We start from the raw sequence: 5816 nt of genomic DNA, 5'->3' as shown, positions 1-5816 counted from the left end.
CATGCAGATCTGTGCCCTGATGGAAAGTCAGGGCAGCCTCACATGCAGGTAGGGGCTAGAAGTGAAGATAGATGATAGGGGGAGAAGGAAATGAATAATGGTTCTGTGTCAGACCTAACCTTCATTTCTCTACTTTTCCTTCTTTTCAAATTCTGTTGCTTTTTGTCTTGTTTTAGATGTTAAACAGCCTGGGGAGAGTGAGGTGCAGAGTTTCTTGTGTATTCTAATGCACTCTGGAACATGTGTCCACTAATTCTCCAAGTGTTCAGCTTCATTCCATAATAGTATCACTGTAAGCTGCCATGAAAATAAAAAATTTGCTCCTTTGCTCCTCTGTTACTTTGTTTTTTTATAGGCCTAAAGGAGATGGGAGTTTCCAGCTTTGCACCATACTTTCTAGGATATCAGCTGATGTGATTATTCAGTATCAGGATTTTTGCCTAGTCTCATTTAAGTGCCTCTCAACAAGACAGAAAGTACCCTTTGTCCCTCAGTAAAACTTTGTGAGTGCCAGAATATACTTGCATGTGTTGTGATGGTTGATTTTGGCTTGCTGTGTATTTCTCAAAAGTTGAGATAATGCTGCTAATGTCTGTGAAGAAAATAAAGGCCGATACATTCCTCTGCATTGCTGGCCTGCAAATGGAGAAAAAATGCTATGAAAGGAAAAATGGCTGATATTTTTATACTTTTATGTTCATGATATCATACTTAGCTGCCAGCTGCAATGACATTACCTCTCAAATCTGCTACATGTAAAACCACAGCACTGTTTTGCTTTTGGATTTTAACTTGCCCTTTTCTCTACAATTTCTAAGTTATTAGGGTCTTCAGCTACTGAGGAAATCCAAACATAAATATTTTGGTGAAACTGTTTTCTCAGAGAATATATAAATTCCTGAACATTGAGCATGAAGTATTTACAGGAGTTTACTGGCTTGGACAAAGTTTCACTGTGTTGCCCTGGTTACTTCAAAAGAGCCTCAAAACTGCTACCTTTGGAGTGATCCAGCTGATTTCTGAGGGACCAGAGATTAAATTACCTCTGCTTTGCCAGGTTTGATTCAAACTTAAATGTCACTCTCCCTCATCTGCAAATCTGGATTTCTATGGTCCACTTAATAGTCCACTCAGTATTTAAGTTCAGCAACTCCCCAATGGAAGCCAAGAGTGTACAGGCCTGGTTTCTACACAGTGGTTCTAGATGTACCTCAGTGCTACATGCTTGTGCTGCATGGTACAAGTGACACAACAGGCAGTGCAAACTGGTCTTTTCATCATGTAAAATACTGATCTAAACTAGGGAAATTATTTGTATTCAGGGCTTTGAAGTCTTGAGTACTTAGGAGTCTACTGACCTATGCTGTACACTGTAGGTTAGAAAGTTGGAGAGTATAAGGAAAAAGACATTTCAAATCCTAAAGCAGGTGGAAAAATCCTTTCCAGCTCTTTCAGTCACACTTCTCAACCCTTTTTTACATTGTACTACATTTTGTTGTATTTTATTACTCTATTTACACTTTGATGACCTTATTACATCCATTTGCCTACACTTGTTTGAAATGCATCCAATGCATTTGTTAATACATTTTCCCTACAATAAACTGTTTTATCTTTGAGTATTATATGTAAGATTCTAATTTTAAGATTCACTATTATCCCATTTCAGCTCTGATTGTAATGCCTGTAGCTGACTATTGATGGATTAAACTGAGCATTATGTTGATTGGTGGCAAAAGGCTGATGCATGTGATGCCACAGTAGGACAAAGTGGTATGACAAAAAAGTCTCAAGGAAGTCTGTGAAGAAAGGAAACCTGTCCAGGAGATCTCTACTCTCAGCACACCCTAAGGGAAAAACTTACCAGTTCTTTTGTAGTCCTTTATCTTTCACTGTATTTTATACTAGAAATGGAGAAATTTAAACTTTTTTCCACAGCTGACTTTGAATAGCTATGGGAGATTTTGATTTTGTTTTTTTTTTTTTCCCCAAGACATCACTTGCTAAGTGTGGAACCTCACCCACATAAATCCTATAAAGCAATAATCACACCATGAGGAATCCATTGTGACCCACATCTTCCATGCTTAGTGAGAACTAACTCCCCTGTGCTTTTAGTCCCATCTTAGAAAAGGTCTAGAATGACTTGGAAAGTGTGCCAAAGGATGAACAGGCTGTCATGCTGTGCAATAGCTTTTGCCTAAGAGACATTTCAACAGCTTGGAAGAATTGAGAGGTGTGATAGAAGAACATAGCATCTGAAATGGTGTGGATGAACTGAATGATTATTCAGTTTCTCACAATAAACGAGGAGGTGATAACAACTGACAGTCATCCTCAAGGTGTAAATGAAAGAAAAGAAACTGCTCTTTCCCTCTACACCCTTAGTCCTAGAAAGCAGACTGATTTTCATGGTGAAAACTGTAATTATTTTATGCAGGTTGATTATAAAATGAATACATACACTAGAAAAAGTGTATTAAAATCCAGTGTTTTTAGTGATTGCCTACTACAAGTCCCATTTCAGTCTTTTATGTATGTATGTTAGAAGTATTGGACACTTTGCAAAGTGATTGTAGAAAATGGTCTTATTGCTCAGAGCAGCAGTTTAAAGGAAGAAGTGTATAATTTCAGAAGGCTAAATTACACAGCTAATATGACATGACTGATTCTTACACAGCACTGGCAGTGACACTGTTCATTGCAGAAGAACAGCCATACTGTGTCAGTCAAAACATCTATTTAACCTTGTATTTTACTCCTCATGTAGCCAGCAGCACATACTTAGGCAAACAATGTAAGAACAGGGAAAGCAAACAAGTGCTCTTTCAGTGCATATGGACACATTCAGTCAGGGACTTCCTAAGCCACAGAAAACAATTTTGCATTTAATGTTCCTGATAGATAAATGGAGATGCTTGTACATTACTGCACCTTGTGAATAATTATGGAAATGTTGCTTTTATGCCTTTTGATCTTTGGATAATGTCTTTGAACTTTCCCTTAGGAAAAAGACCTTTTGTATGTAAGGTGCACGTTTTTGGTTTGTTCATGTTACTATGTCACATACCTATAAAGTCTTGGGGTTTCATCTCACCTGCCCTTGTAGGCATTAGGGAATAAGCATATAATATTTTTATTGTGCAATTAGAACTATTAATTATTGAAGGCACCACTGAATTGGTAAACAATGTACATCTGCCTACCTGTTGCATTTTAGCTGTGATCCATGGATTGTTTTATCTGCGGATCATATGACAACTAACTAAAAATGTAAACCTCACTGGGCTTAAATTTGCCATATGGGGATGTAGCTCCACTGGAAAATTTGTAGACATCTGAAAACCAAGATTGAAAAATACATTAGGAAGGGAAGCTCATTAAGGAAGGTGGAAAAAAGCTTTCCATCATGTTCAAGAGACCTCCATTTTATTATTTTTTTTTTTCTAAATTGTCACGTCACCCATAGTTCTTGAAGAAAAAGTGATCTATCAACTTTCTGAGCAAAGAAAATGCATAGGCCAGCTCGGGTACCAGTTTTCAGTTGGAAGCCACTAAAAATCAAACCTGAGCTTTAAATATTCTCTTCTTATTTTCACGTTGTCTGCATTTGTTTGTGTGCACTCCCAAATACAGGTGGGTACAGTTTTGTTTTGCATGTTTGTGTAACTTCATAGACTGCCTTTTTACATCTGGCATAACACTGGGAAACAAAACATTGGTTAGGAAGGCACGGCCAAAGAGATGGCCGAGATGCCAACCTCACATTCCTGGTCTTTCCTAGCCAGGTGTGCATGGTATACAGCCACAGCCTCACAGAGCCTGACTTTGCATTTGGAACGAACACCCACAAACAGTCCCAGCCCGGAGCCCCCACGATCCCTCAACAGCTGTTAGTCTCCAGGATGCCTGCGAAGTGATTATAGAAACCATAAATTAAATAAATTATTTTAAAACCCGACGTCTGAAGTGCCACAGCCCTCCAGAGGAAGGAACCCCTCCCCGTGGAAGCACCTGGGAAGCGGCGGGAGCCCCCCCTCCCCGCTCCCCCTGGCTGCCGCTGCCGTTACCGGTCTCACTGGCAACTGAGGAAGCGGTGATGCTTTTTATAGGCTGCGGAGCTTTCCCCTTTCGCCTTGCACCTACAGTTAAAAACACCCTCACACCCTTTCCCTTCCAGGCGCTCCGGAAAGCTAGAACGCGAGGCACCGGCGCTCCCAGCAGCCCCAGCCGGGCCCAGCCGCTCCCCGCCCCGCGCTGCCGGGAAATGTAGTCCGGCCGGGGCGGCGGGAGGGGCGGCCCGCGGGGCCGGGGCGCAGCGGCGGCCCCAGCCGGAATGCCGCTCCCCGCCGTGTCCCCGCTCGCAGCTTCCCAGGGCGGGGAGCGGAGCGCGGATCCTCGCCGTGCCCCCGCTCGCAGCCTCCCGGGGCGGGGGGCGGCGGCGGGGAAGCCCCGCGGGAGCCGCGGGAGCGGTGCGGGGCCCTGGTGCCACAAAATGGCACCTGCCGGATGGAACGGGCGGGCGCCGCGCACGGCTCGGTCCCTCAGGGCCATGGGCCCCGTTGCCGCAATGGTGGCACTTGTGCAACGGGGGCTGATAGAGCAATAAGCACCTAATACAACAACGTGGGTCCCGAAATGTTTTCTCTGGGCCTCGAGCTTAGGTGTGCCCGTGTGACGACGTTTCCTTGGGTGGGAAACACACCTGGGTGCTTACATGCGAGTGCTCATGTTTTCGTTGTGCCAGGTTTCAGTGTTACAGGCCATGTTTCAACCAGATCTGTTTCTCCATGTCACCGGGTCTGGAATTTATTTTTTGCATGTGTGTGATACTAAAAACTCAAGTCATCCACAATTACTGGCTTGCATTGTCTTCCCCACGGCCTTTCCTTTGGTGGTGGTGTGCTCTCAACTCATTTGGGATAACAAACAGATCACAGTCTCTCCTATAGGAGAATCCTATCTAGTTCCACTGAAGAAGATCTTAGCCATCCCATATTTACTACATGCTGTAATCCCATGAGTCTCCCAAGCATCATCTCTTTGACAGTTGGATGTATGTCATACACACCTTTTTATAGCCAGATTCTTAGCTCTTCTCACCACTCTCTTTCTGTGCATTGCTAACTTAAGCACTCCTAAAACTCTACAGTACTTCCTACTCAGCCAGCTGACCACTTTTATTCTTTCCACCCTTAACTATTCTCTTCAATTTTATTTTTATTTCATCTTGTTAAATCTTAAAAATCAATCCTTTACTTACAAGTTGCAACATTAAAATAGTATCTATCTTTCAGTCATTTCCCATTGACCTCAGAAATCTAAGGAGAGACTTTCCACAGAGGGAGTTGCCCAGACACTTGGCAACAGGACACAGAAATGTGTAGAAGATTATGAAAGGCTGCTAGCAGATCAATCCCCACTATAGCAAAGCCAGAGAACCTCTTAAACATCAGGGGTGTAAGAATGGACAATGCATTGTTAATGACCCATGGAGTCTGTTTCTTTCTAAATTCTGTGTTAGGTCTGGAAAGCAGGGTCAGGAGAAGCTCTGATACACACATCAACATAAGAAGCCTCGTTGCTAAAGTGCAACAACAGTAGTCAAAGCTGGGATAGTGAAGCACATGGGAACATGCTTTGCCAGCCAGGCTTACACAGGTTAGGACTGCAGTATAAGAGTTTCTGCTGCATGGGCCGGAACTGGAGCTAGTGGGGAGCAGCAGTGTTATACTGGCACCTGTGCTCCTTGACTTCTTTTCTTTGGCACTGGGAAGGTGCTGGCCTGAATAATGCCAACATAATAGGTTACCCAT

The sequence above is a fragment of the Pseudopodoces humilis genome, chromosome 1 (genome assembly GCF_049639895.1).
Source record: "Pseudopodoces humilis isolate 2021_Gansu_Grassland_sample_001 chromosome 1, ASM4963989v1, whole genome shotgun sequence".
NCBI lineage: Eukaryota > Metazoa > Chordata > Aves > Passeriformes > Paridae > Pseudopodoces > Pseudopodoces humilis.
The sequence above is the reverse complement of the archived record's forward strand: the minus strand, read 5'-3'. Positions refer to the sequence as shown.